Source organism: Pediculus humanus, genomic scaffold (genome assembly GCF_000006295.1).
Source record: "Pediculus humanus corporis 1103172108289 genomic scaffold, whole genome shotgun sequence".
NCBI classification, from domain to species: domain Eukaryota; kingdom Metazoa; phylum Arthropoda; class Insecta; order Psocodea; family Pediculidae; genus Pediculus; species Pediculus humanus.
Genome location: NW_002987858.1, coordinates 422,968 through 442,284, shown reverse-complemented (window position 1 = coordinate 442,284; position 19,317 = coordinate 422,968).

Genomic DNA, 19,317 nt, shown 5'->3' with positions numbered 1-19,317 from the left:
AACGTGACTTTAGAAATTTTTTTTTTCGACGTGGTTTTAAAATTTTGTTTTTCGTTTTTTTTTTGTGTGTAATTCGATAACGGTTTTTTTTTTTAAATATTAATTCGCTAATAATTTTTTTTTTTTTTTTTTTTAATTTTCACCTCCGGAATCAAAAAGTGGGGAAAGGGGAAAACTAGAAGAGGGGGTCGAGTGTCGAATTGTCGTGGCAGTAGAGTAAAACTATTGTGAATGAATTCAAAAAAACAAAAACCGAATGACTTCTTTTTTTTTGTTTTCTGCTCAGTAGAGTATCCCTTGACGAAAAATTTATTTCGTTTGTCATTGACATGCGTTTTATATTTTCCCTGTTTGTTTGTTTGTTTGTACAACTCGTTTGTTATTTAAAAAATTTTTTTTCTCACCTGAAAAAAAGAACAAAACAAAAAAAACATTTTTTCTCCAGATTAAAATAGCCAGCAATATTACAAAAAAAAAAAAAAAAAAAAAACTTGAAAAGTTTTTTCGTCTCCATCTTTTTTCTATGTGGGTTAAGGAGGTTGGGGAGAGAAGGGTAAAAGAAAAGAGGGAAAAAAGAGAAAAACGGCGTAAATTAATTTGGCCAAGTTTCAAAATTTTTTTTTTTTTTTTTTTATAAACTGGGAGGAGTCAACCTGATTACGATTAGATCAAAATTTTTTTTCCTTTTTTTTTTCCACCGACCCTCTTCCCTCCTCTTCTTCCCTACCCCTTCTTCCATTTCATCTACCTCTCTCCTCCCCTCCCCCGAAAAAAAAAAACAGTAAATTTAAAAAGTTTTTCGGAGTAAAAAAAAATTTTTTTTTTTTTTTATCCGATTCAACGAAATATTCAGAACCGTATCGAAAAGGTTTTCGTACTGATAATGATAATAATGATAATAATAATAATAATAATAGCGGCGACACAATAATTTTTCCTTTTTATATATATAAAAAAAAAAGAAGCGAAAGGAATTCCAAAAAAAAAAAAAGGTTTTGGAAATTTTTTTTTTTTTTTTACCAACATTTTAGAAAAGGCTGTGTGGGTAATAAAGGGGATCGGTAGGGGACTGGGGTGTGGATGAAGTGGGGGATTGGGGGTGGAGGTGAAAAGGTAACATCACGTTTTTTTTCCAGTAAAAAAAAAAAAAGAAAATTATTATTATTATTTTTTTGTGTGTGTGTTTGCAATTGTCGTGAAATTTTTTTATTTTTTTTGTTATCTATTAAACGTACGACTGGAGAAATTATTATTATTATTATTATTATTATTATCATCATTATTATTAAATTCATTGATTTATTAAAGTAATAACCAGAAAACCTGGAGAAAAAGTAAAAAAAAAAATTATTTTATTGTTTGAATCGAAACGAAACGCGAGTATTTTTTTTTTTTTCGTTTTTCCAGCGACATTTCCAGTCGCGTTTTTTCTTCTTCCACGTTGTTTACGAAAGAGAGACTAAAAAAAAAAATTTGTCCTTTTTTTTGGTTGTTGTTGTTAAACAATCAAATTTTCCGTAGAATTTTGATGAAATTCTTTTAAATATTATTTTAATTTATTATTTTTATTCGTCGGAAAATTTTTTTATCTTTTTTTCCTTTTACCTTTTTCATTTTTTTTTCAAAGGAAATTAATTAATTTTTCGGTTAAGAAAAAAAAATTGTTTTTTCTTTTATTCTTTTTAAGAAAAGTAATGAGATTTTTCAATTATTTCTTAAATTAATTTTTTTCATCTTTTTTCATTGAATGTTTTTTTTTTTTTTGTGTTTTTTAATTTGAAAAACAAACAGAAAAAAAACAACAACCAAGAAAAAGAAAGAAACTTGAACGTTTTGTTTGTTATTTAATTTTTCTTTTCCTTATTTTCTTTATCTAATTTTTTTTTTTTTTTGATTCGGTTTTCGTTTTTTAACCTTAATAAAAAAAAAAAAAAGGAATATAAAAGGAATGTGAAAAAAAGGTAAAAATGGCACAATGAAAAAAAAAAAAAGGATTATATTGGATGGAAAATTCAAATATTTTATTTTACTTTTTTTTTTTTCTTCCTTAAATAAAATCCTTAAATTTCTCTCTCTATCTCTCTCTCTCTTTTATTTTATCTACCGGTTTTTTTTTTGGGGGGGGAGAGAAAAGAAAAATAGAATAAAAAAAGAAAAATTCAGGTCGTCCGATGTAGTAAAAGGTCGTTTAAGTTTTCCCCCAAAAAATAAATTGAAATTTTTTTTTTTTTTTTTACTCCAGCGTTTATACGTCATTTCCGTTTTCACACGTCGCATGCATTTTATACATTTTTTTTTTTTTTTTTTTCGAATCGAATTATCAATAAAATGAAAAGTCATTTTTTAAAATTTTAAATCTCTCTCTTTCTCTCTCTCTCTCGCTTTTCCTCTTTTTCTCTTTTCTCACTCTATACTATTAACTCCTTCTCCTCTCCTCCTTTCTCTGTCTCTTTCTCTCGCGTTTTCCTTTTTTCTCTCTTTCACTGTTCCACGTCCTTCCTTTTTCTCTCTCTCTCATATTTTTCTTTTTTCTTCGTCTTCTCTCTCTCTCTCTCTCTTTCAATCTCTATTTATTTCTCTTTCATTTTATTTCCCTTCTCCCTCCCCGCTCTCACTCTTTCCCCAATTTTGCTATCTTTCCCTCTTTGACCTTATTTCATTTTCTGTGTCTTTCATTTTAGTGTGTACTATGTCTAACTATGAACAAACTTCATTTTAGTCTAACTATGAACAAACTTCATTTTAGTCTAACTATGAACAAACACAATCAAAACACGATCGCGACAAACGGATACGACAATTTATTTATTTATTTATTAAAACCCCCCCCCCAAAAAAAATAAATAAATTCGGGTTTAAGTCGAACGAACAATCTAAATACATGATAAATAATCCAAAGCGATAAAGTTCAATTAGTCGGACACGTGTGTGTGTTTGTGTGTAATTTCGGAGAAGAGGAGGAGGAGGAGGTAGAAGGAGAAGGAGAACAATAATACCGATGACGTAATCACCGTGAAATCTGTTTGTATAGAAAAATTATTTATCTGGTAATGAACACAATGGATTCTCGTCTACGAAAGGGATTAAATTGAGATTAATCTCATAATCCGTTAAGCTTACAACTCGTGTGTGCGCGTGTGCGTGTGAGTGCGTGTGAATGCACGCGTGTACGTTTGTTTACGTGTAAAATTTTCCATTGAAAAAAAAACACTTTTCCATTGGTTTTTTTTTTTTCAAAATCATTTCCCATTAGTGCCATCGTTTAATCGTTATTATTATTATTATTATCATTTAGGGAAAGAAATTTTTTTTTTTTTTTTACACGACACGAATTATTTTGTTGTCTTGACTTTTCTTTCTTTGTTGATTACAGTAATCATGGATCATTATTACGAATAAAAAAAAAAAATTCGTTATCACGATTATTTCGTGCCAGGCGAATAAAGATTTAATTGGAAAGGTGAGAGAATGAGAGAGAGAGAGAGAGAGAGAGAGAGAGAGTGGTTGAAAATAACACCTGAGAAAATGAATTTACCCTTTTAGAATTAACAATAATAATGATAATAATAGTAGTTTTGTTTTTCCAGTTCGAAAAAAAAAAAATTTTTTTTTATTTTCATACGCGTCGTTATTCCGGTTCAAGAGTATCGAAATGAAAAAAGAAAATTTTTTTCTTTGGAAAAAAAATGGAAAATTTTATTGGATCGAAGTAAAAAAAAAAAGAAATCAGAATATTTTGGCATGGATAAAAAAAAAAAAAAATTTTCTAGAACAAAAGGAAAATAAGATTGTTAAAAAAAAAAAAACAATTTTCATCTTTTTTTCTTTCTTTTCTTTTCTTGTGGGGAGTTTTTTTTTTTTCATGATTTATTTTTTCATTTTTTTCGGGGGAGCAAAAAGACGGAAAGGGGAGAAGGAGGGGGAGGGGGAGTAACATGTTTTTGACCGGATTCGAATAGGAAAAGAAAGAAAAAATGAATGGTTTGTCTGAAAGAGAAGTTAAAACAATTGTTAAACAAAAAAAAAAATTTTACTGAATTGGTTTTGGCATTTTTTACTTATTTTTTCCCACCCCACCCCCTCTACCTTCACCATCCCTCTACCTTCTTCATTTTATCTACCGAAAACGGTTTTTTTTTAATTTTTATTTTTGGTTTAATTAATTAAGAAATGAAGCGAAAAAAAATAAGAAGAAGAACAAAAAAAAATTTTTTTTTTTTTCTTTTCTTATTTATTTCCACGTTTACAGTTCGTTCGTTCGTTTGTTTGCTCGTTTGTTCGTTTGTACGTTTGTTTGTTCCTTTCTTCGTCTTCTGCTTTTTTTTTTTTTCTTTAATTTTAATTTTAATTTTAAACATTGAAAAAAAAAAAATAAAATTAAACGTTAACTGAATAAATTTATTTATTTATTTGCTTGTAGTAACAAAAAAAAATTTTTTTTTTCTTTCTCCCCCCTATTTCTGTTTTTTTTTTACAATATAATAATAATAATAATAATAATTTAAATAAACGAAAGAAACAGTTAGTGTTGCCAACATTGAAAAAATTAATATAATTATTATAAAATTGAGTTTTTGAGAAAAGTTGGGAAGGGAGGCGAAAGAAAGAAAAGAAGGAAAAATTTTTTTTCTTATTCGTTTTTTTATTTATTTTTATTTTTTTCCGCCATTTTGTTTTTTTTAAACTTATTCCTATTTAAAAATAAAAATATTTTTTTTTTAATCTTCGTTTTAAAAAAAATTTCCCTCATTCGAATACTTGAGAGAGAGAAAACAGAATATTTTGTTTTTCTTTTCTCTTGTTTTTATTTTTCTATTTTTTCTTTGAATTTTTTTTCCCTTCTCTTATAAATTATTATTTTATTATTATTATTATCCTTTTTTTTAGTATTTGAATTATTGAAAATAAATTTTTTTGTTTAAGGGTTATAAACGAATTTTTATTGACGTAAAATTATAAAATTTTCCCAGTCTTAAATTTTTACGAATTTTTAAAAAAGCCTTTCTTACCGTATGCTAAACATAGGCGAATAAGTTCCACTTAAAACAAATTTTATGTTCTTATACGTTTTCTTTTAATAAATTTCGACAAAATAAATTAATTATAAAAATTATCAATATCATTATTATTAGTACTCGACTAGAAATCGGTGGAATAATTTATTATAATAATAATAATAACAAATCAATCGAGCGTGAGAGAGAGAGAGAGAGACAATAGGAAATGCTGATTTGAGTTAAATAAAAAAAAAATGATAAAGGACAACCAACGTTTTTAAAAAAAAAAATCTGAAAGACGTTTTACTCCTTTTTTTTTTCTTTTGTCCAGTAAAAATAATCAAATTTATTACGGAACGTAAAAACTGACTGGATGTAAGAAAAAAAATATGTATGTCGTCGTTAGCGTTTTTCTGCACAACAACAAAATAAGCGACGTAAAATTATTAATAATAATAACGGAAAGAAAAAAAGAAAAATAAAGAGCGACGAAAAATTTTCTTACTTTAAAAAAAAAATAAAACGAGGGGAGTTGAGAGTGGGGAGAGAGGTCAGAATCAGGTGAGATGAAAGGCGAGGCGAAGCGGGGAAGGCGGGGGAAGAGTGACGCGAAAGAGTAAAAAAGCAAAAAAAAATAAAAATAAAAAGAAATTATATTACTTCTGCTGTGTTAAATAAAAAAAAAGACACTTGAAAATGTTTTTTTTTTCTTTTAAAAAATAAAAATAAAAAAATAAAAAGGAAAAAAAGTTTTATTTTTAAGTGGTAGTAGTTGTAAAAAAAAAAAAAACAGAAAAGAAAATTCTGGTGAAAAGTCTTGGAAAACTTTCTAATTAAAAATAATTAAAAAAAAAAAAAAGAAAAATTTAAATGTCAGTTAAAAAAAAAAAAAAAAAAAAAACTTTTTAAATGCAAAACTGGAAAAAAAAAACAACATGGAAAACGATTAAAAAAAAATTTATTATTATTATTATCATTATTTTAATAAATTTTTTTTTCGTGAAAATCTTTCCCACCCTCTTCATTTCACCGGCCAATTTTAAAATGATAAAATTTTTCCAAAAAAAAAAAACAAAAAAATTCCATAAATTCCAAAAAATTTCCAAGGTTACGACCGATATCATACAGAAAACGGTTGCGAGTTAATATGATGAAAAATGTTTACGTACATTTTAACTTCATTTATTTTATTACAAAGTAGTAATAGTAATAAAAATTACCGTGGTAATAATATTTTTAGCGGAGTAATAAAATTTTTTTTTATTAACTAAACTATTTATAAATCATCATTATTACGTTTTATTTTCGCAAAATTTTTTTTTCCCCTTTTTAAATTAATTACGAAGTCTTTTGTGATTTTAATAACGTATAGCGCTACGTATAGCACACGTATAATCGAAAAGAACAACCACAAACTACAACAACAACAAAAAACACGTGAAAACATAAGAAAAAACAAACAAACAGCAACTTATTGATTTTTATCGATGCGTTCGAAAATAACAAAAAATTATTATTAATTATCATCGTCATTATTATTATTATTATTATTATTATTATTATTATTATTATTATTATTATTATTATTATTATTATTATTAAGAGGAAAATTCCAGATTTTATTTTTTGTAAATAATTTTTATTAATTTGTTTACGTTGGATCCGACGTCGTGAAAAATTCCACACGGTAATAAATTATTAACAAAGAGAAAGAAAAAAAATTAAAGGAAAAAAAACTGGGGAAGGAGGAGGAGGAGGAGGAGACAGGGGGAAGGGGAAGAAAGAAAGAGAAGAGTGGGAAGGAGGGAAATCACCGGAAACGTTTCTCGCGTAAATAAATAATAAAGTTTTCACCTGTGATAAAATTAATATAAATTGCCGTTTGTGATGATGGTAACAAACAAACGAACAAACAAGTATTTACGTCATACGAGTAATAAATAGTGTGGGAAAAGAAAAAAAAAAATTTATGTATGTATGCATGTAAAAAGTGTAATAAATCATTGTAATTGTAAAGAAGGAATGCCGGGTGAAAAAGAAGAAAAAGACAAAACGTGAAAAAAGTGAGAGAGAGAGAGAGAAAGAAAAAATGCGTGAGTAAGTGCGTGCGTGTGCGTGCGTGTGTGTGCGTGTGTGTGTAAACAAAAAGAAACGAAAAAAAAAAAATTTTTCTTTCTTTTGTTTTCGTACAAAACCTTTGGGGTTTTTTCTTTCTCTCTCCCTCTCTTTCTCTTTTTTTATTTTCGTAGCAGAAGACAAATTTAGTAATGAAAAATGAAACTTGATTTAAAATTTATCTTGTTTTTTTTTTTCAAAACGTCTGAAAATTTCGATGAATCTTATTCAAAAGAAAAAAGAAAAGAAAAAAAAATATGAATTTTATAGTGGATTACTGAAAGGAAAAAAAAAATTAAATAAACGAAAGAGAGAGAGGAGAAGGAAGGTAGGGAGGGAAGGAGGAAAGGAGAGAGGGAAAGGAATAAAATAAAATCAGAGAAAGAGGGTAAAATAAGAGAGTGAATGAGAAACATAGTATGAAATAAAAAGAAAGAAACAATAAAGAATGATAAAGAGAAAGATTGAGAAAAAATGAGAGAGAAAGGCAACAAGAAAAAGAGAGAGAGAGAGAGAGAAAGAAAGAGAAAAAAGCGAATAGACAGAAAAAAAGGAAAGTAGCAACACAACAGAAATAGAGAAAAGGAAATAAATGAAAGTGCTAGAAAGTATAACATAAACACAGGGAAAAAATAAAGAATGAGAGAGAGAGAGATAGAGAGAGAGAGTAAAAAGAAGGACGTAGAAAGAGAAAGGCAGAGGGAGACATATGACAGAATAAAAAAACAGAAGAGAGAGAGTAGGAAATTAAATTGAGAGAGAAAGACACCAAAAGAAAGAAAGTAAAATGAAAAATAAAGAAAAAGAACGAGACAGATAGAGATAGAGAGTAAAATATTTAAAAAATTGGTAAACGACTTTAATTTTGTTCATTTTTCGGTTGATGGGAAAAAGGTTCAAACCTTTTCTATCCTTTTTTAAAAGTAAAACCACATATTTACGTGAATATGACAGGTGATGCTTAAAGAGGTTGTGACTTTAATTTTCACAAAAAAAAAAATTACTACTATTATTATTATTAAATACGCCTTATTTCGCATTTTATTTCATTTCTTATCCCTCCCCCTCCCTCCTCCCTTCCCTTCATCTCCACTTCCTCCTTCATTTTCATTTCTTCTGCTTCTTTTCAAAAAAAAAAAAAAAAAAACGAAAGCAAACTCGCGAACTCATTTTTACATTTTCGATAATTAAAAAAAAATTATTAATATTGTATAATTGAAGCGGATTCAACGTGAAAATAAAATTCTTAATAATTAAACGTGAATATCAATTTCTTAATACTTGATAATTTATTTATTTTTTATACCCCGTTTCCCTTCTACCCAACCTCCTCACCCTCCTGATACCCCCCGCAAAAAAAAAAACATAATTTTTCAATTAATTTAAATTTAATGTAATTATAATGTTCACTTTATCTTATTAACGACTACGACGATAATAATAATGAAAACGCATTTAAAAATAAAAGGAAGGAAGAAGGAAGGGGGAAGGGAATTATTAATATTTAATACCGGAGTAAGAGGGAGGGAGAGGGAGGAACGTGGAAAAATAATTTTTCGATTTTTAATAAATAAATAAAAATCCATAATGAACCTATTAAATTTTAATCAAAACAAATCAGTCGAATATTATTATTATTATTATTTTTCAAATCATCATTATCATCATCATCGTCGTCGTCGTTCTTATCGTTAGCATTATCATCAATCGTTCGATAAATTAATAATAATAATAATTTATTGATTTTCAACGAAAAAAAAATAAATAAATGAAAACAAAAAAAAATGAATCGTAAAATGATCACAATTCGTCTTATGATAAACGTTAACGAATGGATCATTTAACATTTCTTTTTTTTTTTTTAAATAAATTTTCTTTTTTAATGACGTTTCATTAATTAAATGCCGCGTAAAAGGCGTGCGTACAGGTATTATTATTATTATTATCATTATTATCATAACATCATCATCATCATCATCATCATCATTATTATTATTATTATTACTATTCGTTTTCCATTTTTTTTTTTTTAAATGAAATCATGTAGGATTAAAATTTGAAAAGACAAAAAAAAGTGGATTTTTTTTTTTTTTTTTTTTACATCAACCGTCACAAAAACAAATAGTAATAATAATAATAATAATAATTTTTTTGTGGAAATTAATAGGGGGAGAAAAGGAAAAAAAAAAGGTTGAAACCGAAAGTAATCCGAGCTTGCCAAAGGTTTTATAATTAAAGAAAACCTTAACGTGTCTATTTACCAAAAGAGAGAAAAAATTTTTTTTCTTTTTTTTTTTTGGAACGAATTTTGCTGAGATTTAATTTTGATATAAAATTAAAGAAATGAGTGGAAAGAAGAAAAAAAAGAGAAAGAAGAAATTTGAAAAAAAAAAAATTTAAGTGAAAAAGCGGAAAAGAAATGAGAGAGAGAGAGGAAATGAAAAAAAAAAAATCGGTCATAAAAATTAGAGTTTAAAAAAAAAAAATTACAGCTGATGTGTACAGTTTTTCTTTTCCTTTGAAAAATTTTTAACGGTTTTACAAAATGTGTTTTTTTTGTATGCGCTTCCGGTTGTTAATCGATAAAAAAAACCTGAACATTTCGTACCTGAATTTAATCATTTCGAAAAAAAAAGAATTTTTTTTCCTTTAACCGACATTATAAACTAGTTATGTAATCCTTCAAGTTTTTTTTTGACACAAACGTCCGAGTTTTAAAAATAAAAGAGAGAGAGAGAGAGAGAAAGAAGAAGTTTTAAACTGAGGGAGAGAAAGAGAGAAGGATTGCATGCTGAGAAAGAGAAATAACTTACAAAAAATAAAATAAGAGAAAGAAAGATGGGAAACTAAACAAACCAAAAAGAAAAGTAAGAAAGAGAGAAAGACAGGGAGAGAGAGAGAGAGAGCGAGAAAGAAAAAAAAAAGAGAACTGAGAGAATGAGAAAAAAAATGTAAACTGAGAAAGAGCAAAGAAGGAGTATGAACTGAGAGAGAAAGAGAAGGTGTGTACGCTGAGAGAGAGAAGGAACTTACTAAAAAAAAAAATGAAAGAGAGAGAGACACATAAAAAGAGTGTAAACTGTTAGAGCAAGAGTGAGAAAAAGAAAGAGTATAAACTTAGAGAGAGAAAAAAGGAGTATAAACTGAGAGACAGAGAGGGAAAGAGAAGAACTGCATGCTGAGAGAGAGAAGGAACTTATAAGGAAAAAAACAAGAAAAAGAGAGAAAGAGAGAAAAATAATAAAAGTAAGAAAGAGAGAGAGAGTTTGGAAAAATAATCAATTTAAAAAACCTAAACGTACGTTTTTAGATATAAACGCGAAAAAAAAAAAAAATGGAGATGAAACAAATGAAAGGAAAATATTACGACCTTCCCTTCCTGTTTCTTTTTTTTTTGCAAATTTTAAGGCACATTTTTTTTTTTTTAATAACAACCCTTTTCAAACCTTTTTTTTTCAATTTTCTAATTTGTTTCCCTCCTCCCCCCTCTCCTTTTATCCCCTCTAAAAAGTGTGAAATTTTTTTTTGTTTTCGTATTAAAGTCCTTTTAAGATTTTACACGCACACGGGGTAAAACATTTTTTGTTTTTTGTATTTCCTTTGAGAAAACTCTTTTAAAGCAGAAGACATTAAAACAAAAACAAATTTTCCGAGCACGTTTAAAATTAAATTATTCGCATGTTAAAACAGACGCGCACACGAACACGCGAAATGAGAGAGAGAGAGAAAGAGTGCGTGTGCGAGTGGGTTTGTGCGTTTAAAAATTTAATATCATTATTATTATTATTATTATTATTATTATTAGGTTTTTTTATGATTGTATGAATCAAAAAATTATTTAGCGAAACAATTTAATTTTGTTTTTTTTTTTTTTTGAAAATTCTAGAAAGACTGAATAAAGAAAACAAACAAAACAAAACCGGAAAAAGTTTCGAGTCGAAACTTTATTATAAAGATGAACTTTTGTTTTTTTTTTTGGGGGGGAGGGGGTTTGGTTGCGTGAGTGGCTTTAGAAAACGTTAATTTAGTAAACGTGTCAGTAGAATATATATTTTAAAAATTATTATTATTATTATTATTATTTTCATATTACGTTAAATTTATCAAATGACCTGAATGAAACAAAATAAAATATTTTTGATTCGATTTATTTAGGTGGAAAATCAATTTAAAAAAAAAAAAAAAAAGAAAAGAAAAAAACGCGGCCATGCGAAAAAGATGAAACTTTTTTTCGTGGGGAGACGGATAAGGAGGGGAGAGAGGGAGAGGAGAATTAAACGAAAACAAATTTTCTCTCTTCCCCCTTCCCCTTTTACCTCATATATTTCAGACATTTGACCCATAAAAATTCGATCCGGATCATTTCGACGGCAAAAATTTGTCACGAGTAAAAAAAAAAAAATAGTTGAATTTTTTCTTATGTTTTCTCTCTCTTCTCTTTCTTCACATTTTTGCTCTCTCTCTCTATGTATATATATTTTCTAAATTTTCGGCCTCTTTACTTTTCTCTTAGTTTACTCTCTCTTTCTCTCAATATTTTTGATCCCTCTCTCTTTTTCTTGTTTTTTTTCTAACAAGTTCTCTCTCTCTCTCTCTCTCTTCTTTTTTCTTTCTTTTTTTTTTTTATTACTCTCGTTCTCTCACTTTCCATCTTTCTTTCTTTTAGGTTCTGTCTCTCTCTTTGCAGTTTTATTTTTTTTCTTCTTCTTTTCTTTTAACTCTTGTACATTCTTTCTTTGTTTTTGTCTATCCCTCTCTCTCTCTCTCTCTCTCTCTCTCTTTCTCTCGCCCCTTTTATTTTTTTTCCTTCTTTTATTTTGTCTCTCTTTTTTTTACTTCCTCCTCTTTTTATCTTTTTCATTTTTTCCTTCTTTTATTTTCTCTCATTTTTTTCCTTCTTTAAGTTCTCTCTCTTTCTCATATTTTTTTTTTAATAATTATTATTCCTTCCTTTCTCTTTCTCTCTATCTTTCTCTTTCTAATTTTCTCTTTTAATCTTTTCTTTTACTTTTGTTTTTAATTTTTTTTTTTTTTTTGACTAAGCCATAAAAACTTTTCTCAATATAACATTTAAATAATACGCACATATACGTAATTAACATCATTATCATCATCATCATCATCATCATTATCATTATTATTATTAATTATTTTATTTTCACAAAAAGTGAAAAAGGGAAAATGAGAAAATTTTTTGCCGTGAAAGGAAAAATTCAAAGGATATCATTTTTTATCTCAAGAACCGATTTTAATCTCAAAAAACCGGGAAAATAAGAAAATTTTCTTTTCTTTTCTTCTTTATTTTTTTTTTTTTGTAAATGTTTGTATATAATAATAATAATAATGATGATAAGAACAACAACAACGACAACAACATCAGCAACAGCAGAAGCAGCAGCAGCAGCAGGAGGAACAGAAACGGTAATCTCTTTAATTTTCCAACCAAAGTTTTTTTCTTCTTTCATTCTTTTACTCTTTCCCTCCCCCATTTTTTTTTTTTTTTAATCCGTCTTTCCATCTTCTTATTCTTCTTCTTCTTCATCTTCTTTTTTTTATCTCTTTCTTCTTTTTTCTTCGACTAACTTTTTTCCCTCTTTTTTTTCTTTAACAATTTAAAAGGAAAAAAAAAAATTTTCTATTCTTCTTTTTTATTTTAAATTAAAGAAAAATATGTAAATGTTAAATTATAATGGCAAATTGAACTCTTTGTTTGTCGAAATAAAATGATGATGATGATGAGGAGGAGGAGAGGGGAGGACGATGACGACGACGAGGACGACGGGGGGAGGGGAAAAAAATGAAAAGAAAAAGCGGAAGTGGAAGTGGAAAAAAAAAAATTTCCCCCATTCTCCTATTTTTTTTTTTTCATTTTTCCATTTTTTTTTTCAAGTTTTTTCTCTCATCGTATACTTGTATATTTTCCTCTCATTATTATTATTATTATTATTATTATTATTATTATTATTTCCATTTATTTTATTCCTTTTCCTCAATGAATGGTAAATAAAAATGACGAATAAACGTAAATAAAAGAATTTTATTATAAATGAATCGATCGATTTTTACTTAACTTTATTTTATTTTATTTTTTTTTTGTGGAAAATGGAAAGAAAAGAAACCGAACAAAATAAAATCATCATCATCATCATCATCATCATCATCATCATTATCATCATCATCAGTATTATTATTATTATTATTATTATTAATGTATTCAGACTTTCATTTACTTCGTTTAAATGTAGGTTTTCATTGATTGGTTGTAGTGTCTGCCTGCCTGCCTTTTTTTCCTTTCTTTCTTTCTTTCTTTCTTCGTAATTTAAATTCATTTTTTTTTCCTCATCCCCCACCTCACCTCCCCACCTTTCTTTTTCTCGCGAAGAGGTAAAGGTGAAAAGGTTAAAGAACTTGAGAGAGAGAGAGAAAGGGAAAGTAAGGGGAAATTTAAAATTCGACTGATTTCAACGCAATCAATTTAAATTTGAATTTTAATTAAATTTTTATACATTTTCAAATTTTAATGATGAACTTATTATCATTTTCATATCAAACTCGTCAAAAATTTATTTTTCTTTTTTTTTTAATGGATGAAGTCATCACGTGACTCGGGTTTTAAAAATGGCGAAACGGTTTAAACGGAGGGAGGGGGAAAAGAGAAAGGAAAGAAAAGGAAAGGAACAAAATTTTTTTTACGACAAAAAATAAAACAACCAAAAAAATTTTTTATCGTTTATAAAGGAAAAAAAATAAACCGGAAGCGGAAGTGAATGAATAAGTGAATGAATGAGTGATATAAAAAAAAAAATTATCCGAACTATTATTATTTTAAACCGGAAATATTAAACGTCGGTCTAAAATATCCGATGAAATTTTGGAAAAAAAATTTTTTGGAGGAAGAGAGAAGAGAGTGAAATGGCGGGAAATTCGTTTCGGGTTCACTAAAAGGATATAAAAAAAAGGAATAAAGAAAATGGTAAGAAAGCGTGTAAAAAGAAAGAAGAAAAAGACGATTGTACGATTTTTGTAAAATTTGTTCTCGGTCGGTTGAATTACAAAAACAAAAAAGTTTTTTTCGTATTCTGCATAAAGTTTTTTTTTTTTTTTAAATCTAAACCATTTTCTTTTTTCTATAAAAGGAAAAAAAGGAATAAGAAAAGGAATGGTTAAAAGGAAAAAAAAAACTTTTTATTTCAAGTATGACAATGGTAGTTTAACTTGTCAACATTTAACTACATTGAAAATTTAAAAAAATAACACACTCGGTTGAAAATTCAAAAATGTACGTAATTGCTTTTCAAATATTTATCTTCTCTTTTAAATACTTTTAAAATTATTACACGAGAAAGAAAGAAAGAGAGATAGAGAGAGAGAGGATTTAAAGGGTGTGCAAGAGAAAGAGAGGAACTAAAGGGTGTGCGAGAGAGAGAGAGAGAGAGAGAGAGAGAGGCGAATGGAAAAAAAAATAAGAAAAACGATATTAAAAAAAGATGTATCACCATATGGAAAATTTACTTATTTATTTTCCTTTTTTTTTTATAAAGAAAATTCATTCCTTTTTTTATTCCTTTTTGATGTTTCCTTTTACCGTTTGAACGTTTTTTTTTTTTCATCGACGTTTTTTTCTTTTTTTTTTCTTTTCTTTTCTCTTCAACCTTTACGAAATTTTAAATCACCTTCTCGATATCGGTTTGTATTTTAAAAAAAAAAAAAATTTTTGTCGTGGCATTAGAAAAAATTTTTTTTTAAATTAAATAAAAACCACGTGACTTTTTTTTTTGAAAAGGACGAAATAAATCAAATGGAATGGATAATTAATTAATTTGTAAAAATAAAAGAGTTGTTACGTCAACAACTAACAAGTTTTGTAATTCGGGGGCGGGGGAAAATAAAAAACGAACAAACAAACAAACGGTATTACAACAACAACACAAACAAACAAACAATCGTTTCGTTTTTTTTGTTGTATCCGCCTTAAAAACCAACCCACGACCTTGTTGTTCAAATTTAAAACCTTGTAAACCTTTTAAATTTTCCAAAAAATAAAAAAAAAGGATTGGCAAACACACACACACGATTTGCTGTAGCGTGTTTCTACAACTTACTACCACCCCTTTTAATAAGAATAAATAATTTTTAAGCTCCTCCCCCTGGCCTCCTTCCCTTCCCTGTCTTTTTTCTTTCTCTTTCATGCCCTTGCTTCCCCCTTTCCTCTCCTCCTTCCCTCACCCCATCGCAAGCCACCACCTTCGCGCTCATCCTTTTTTTTTTTTTTATTTCGTAAAACGCGTGCATTGCTTTGCTTTCCAATGTAAATCTAAACGTAGCGGTTTTCATTGTCGAAAAAAATTTTTTTCCTTTTTTCCTTTTTTTTTTTTTTTACAAATGTGAAACCGTAACAAAAAAGGAAAAAAGGAAAAAAGTTAAGCAATATTAAAAAGTTTTATTTTTCAAGATAATAATAATAATAATAATAAAGTCTTTGCCTCGCGGATTTTTTTTTTAGACTTTAGACATTGTTCTCGAAATAATAATAATAATAGTAAAAAAAGAGAAAGAGAGATAGATAGATGAAACGTACGTGGGTGCGTACGCGTTCAACGACTGAAACGACATAGAGAGAGAGAGAGAGAGAGAAACGGTGAGGATGACGACTTAAAATTTATTCTACGTACTCGTTTCTTTTTTTTTTTTTTTTAAAAAAAAGGAAACAGCCTGGAAATTTTTATGAACCTTTTACCAGAATGTATGACGGTAAAATAAAAAGGTTTCCTTTTTTTTCCTTTTTTTTCTTTCCTTTTTTTTTTATATATTGAATGAATGAATACCCGAACGCATTACTATCGCATTTAGAAAAAAGATTTTTCTTTTCCTTTTTTTTCCAAAAAAAGGAAAAAAAGGAAAAAAAAAAAGGAAAAAAAAATTCCTTTTTTTTAAATCTAAAATAAATAGTGATGTCATCGTGGTGGTGAAGGAGGAAGAGAGGGGGGGTGAATTAAGGGGAAATGCAAAAGGAAAGGAAAAAAAGGTAAAAAAAAGAAAAATAAAATAAAAATTATACACTCTTCGTATTTATATATAATAATAATAATATTAATTTAATAGTTTTTCCCTTATTTAAAACGATATTAAATTTTTTTTCTCCACTTCCCTTCCTACCCCCATACTCTTTCCTTTTATCATTTTCCTTTATTCCATTTTCTTTATCTATTATTATTATTATTATTATTATTATTATTTTATTTGACATGCAACGAATTTAAAAAAAAAAAAAAAAAAAAACATTTTTATTGTTGTCAGATGACTTTTTTTTTCGTTCTCATTCTTCTTTATTTAATTTTTTTTTTTTTTTTTAATATTAAATCTTGAATTTTTTTTTTAATATTATATTTCTTAGAAGGAAATTATTATTATTATTTTTTATTAATTTTAAACCGGTTCTCCTCCCGCCTCGCCCTCCCTCTTTCAAAAAAAAAAAAAAAACAACCGGAAAAGATGAAAAAAAAAATTATTTTAAAAATGTCGGAATATAAATCTTTTTTTGTATGTTTAAATTAATCGAAGGGTTGTTTTTTGAGGAGGGCGGGAAATGAAGTGAGGAGGGTGGGAAATCGTAAAAATAAAAAAGGATAAAGGTAAAAGAAGGAGGGTTGGTGGGAGGAGAGTATATCAAAAAATATTATTTCGTAAAAAGGAGAGAGAGAGAGAGAGAGAGTAAAGAATAAGAAAGGATTTTTAACTGACTATAAAAAAAACATTTTTTTTTTTTTGAAAATTTTTGAGGTTGGCAACCGTGGCAGGTAATCGTTGACCTTAGGAAATTTTAATTTTTTTTTTTTTAACAAAAAAGATATTGTTTGACCTTTTCGTACCACTTAAAAGGGTAAAAACAAAAAGGTTACAAGGTATTTTTTTTTGCTTTCCGCATTAAAAAATCAAAACGTTTAAAATATTAAATAGAAAGAAAAAAAACGTGGGTGTGAAGAGGTCAAAGGTTGAGTTTTGAAAAAAAAAAAAAAAGGAAAAATTATGAAGAAAACAACTGGAAAAAAAAAGAAAAAAAAAATTAAAAAGTTCAAAAATTGAAAAAGTTAAAAGAAAAAATTTTGTGCGACAGCAGCAGCCTCATTAATTCGTATCCGCCTTTTTTCTCTCTCTCTATCTTACCCCCCTCTTTCTCTAAAACGTTTTTTTTCGGAGAAGGGGAAAGAGGGAGTGATAAAAACTCGGAAAAACTAAAAATGTTAATAATAATAATAAAAAAAAATTTTGCTTACGTCATTGACCGGTTCAAAAACAAAATTTGGCGTTTTTCTCTTCCTCCTTTCCTCCCACAGCCCTCCCTCCCCGAAAAAGAAAAAGAAAGAAAGAATGCAATAAAAAAAACAATAAGTTAAAAAACAAACAACCACAAAAAAAAAAGAAAAAAAAATTACAATTTAAATTTCAAAAAAAAAAAAAAAAAGTTTCTTTTTTTATTTTTCTGTCGTGTTACTAGAATTCTTATCCAATGCGACAAAATAAAATAAAATAAAAATTTTCTTTTTTTTCCCTCGCGTTCTGACGCCTTTTTTTTTTAAAACGAAAAAATACTTTCGAGTATATATTCCTCCTCTCTTCTCTTCCCCCCCCCCCGTTTTTCTATTTTCCTTTGTGGCGTTCACGTGGTAATAAAATCACAATTTAAAAAAAAAAAAAACGTTCGAATCCGTTCGGGTAATAAGAAAAAAAATTCATATCATTAAATAATACAATAAAGTTACAAACCTTCCTTTTTTTTTATTTCTTCCTTTGAATTAATTTTTAATAATTTAATGATCGAACGATGAAAATAAAAGGAAACGAAACGTCGGAAGAGGGAAAGGGGGAAGGGTGCAAAGGTCGAAATGGGGAGGAGGGCGGTCGCGGTGGTTAAGTAAATGCAAATTTTTTACGGTTAATAATAATTGCAACGTGTAAAAAGGTTAAAGGGGTAGTTAAAAGGAAAACGATTGAATACACACGCAAATCAAATTTTTTACTTTTGTTTCCTCCTTTCCTTCCTTTTTTTCCTTTTTTCCTTTTACGAAAGCGACGGTCAAAGGAAATAAATTTTATTTTGTTTAATTTTTTTGATTTTATAAAAGAAATTTAAACGAAATCGTATTTAAAAAATAAAAAATTTTTTTCACTGGATCGTGGGGTAGGGAAGGGACGTTACCCGGACATTGGGGAGAGGAAGGGCGTTTAAATGAGGGGAGGATGGAGGAAGAGGAGGAGGAAAATTCGATAGGAAAACATTGATAGATTTATCGGGAACATGGAAGAAAAAATAATTAAAAACGTCCACGGCACAGTAATTTTCGGTTGATTACGCGGATTGTTTAATTAGTAAACAAACCGAATTTAAAATCAGGACCGTAGGTATAAATTTTTGGAAAATATAGGATGATGATGATGATGATGATGGTGATGAAGAATGACAGGAGATGTGATAAACGAGTTTTGATTTTGATTTTTTTTTTCCTTTTTTATGCATAATTCATGTAGCGAGACATTTTTTTTTCTCCATGATATTCCAGTTTTTTTTTTTTTTACAAAGTAAAAAAATCGCCATTTTCTTTTGTCGTAATAAATGAATGATGATGACGTCATCGATGAAAACAAAAAAAAAAAAAAGAAAAAAATTTCTTTTGATTTTTTTTTTGTTTCATTTGAAATTTATAACGGAAAAATCTGATTTTATGGTCGATGATGAAAATGTAGCAGATGGAACGGACTCCAGGCACTGGAAAACTTTTTTTTTTTTTCATTCCACCCACTTTTTGTTTAATGGTTTTTATAACGTAAAAAAAAACCTTATGGAAATTTTTCCTCTTTGCGCTTTAAAAAAAAAAAATTGTAAAAGGTTGTTTGTTGTTGTTGTTTTTGTTGCTGCTGCTGCTGTTGTGGCAAGCCCGGGGTTTTTTTTTTTTTTATAATAAAACTTTCCATCATTTTTTTTTTTTTAGCATTTTTCCAAAAAAATTTTTTTTTTTTATTTTCGTTTTTTTCCCCCTTCCCGTTTTTCCCCCTCCTCCTCCTTTTACGTAAACGCGGGTTTTTTTTACTTACTTACTTATTAACAAACATTAAATTTTATTAAATATGAAAAAAAAAAATTCTGAACAAACAGCAAAAACTTTGGGGGACTGATAAAAAAAAAAAAAAAAAAAAAAAAAAAAATTTT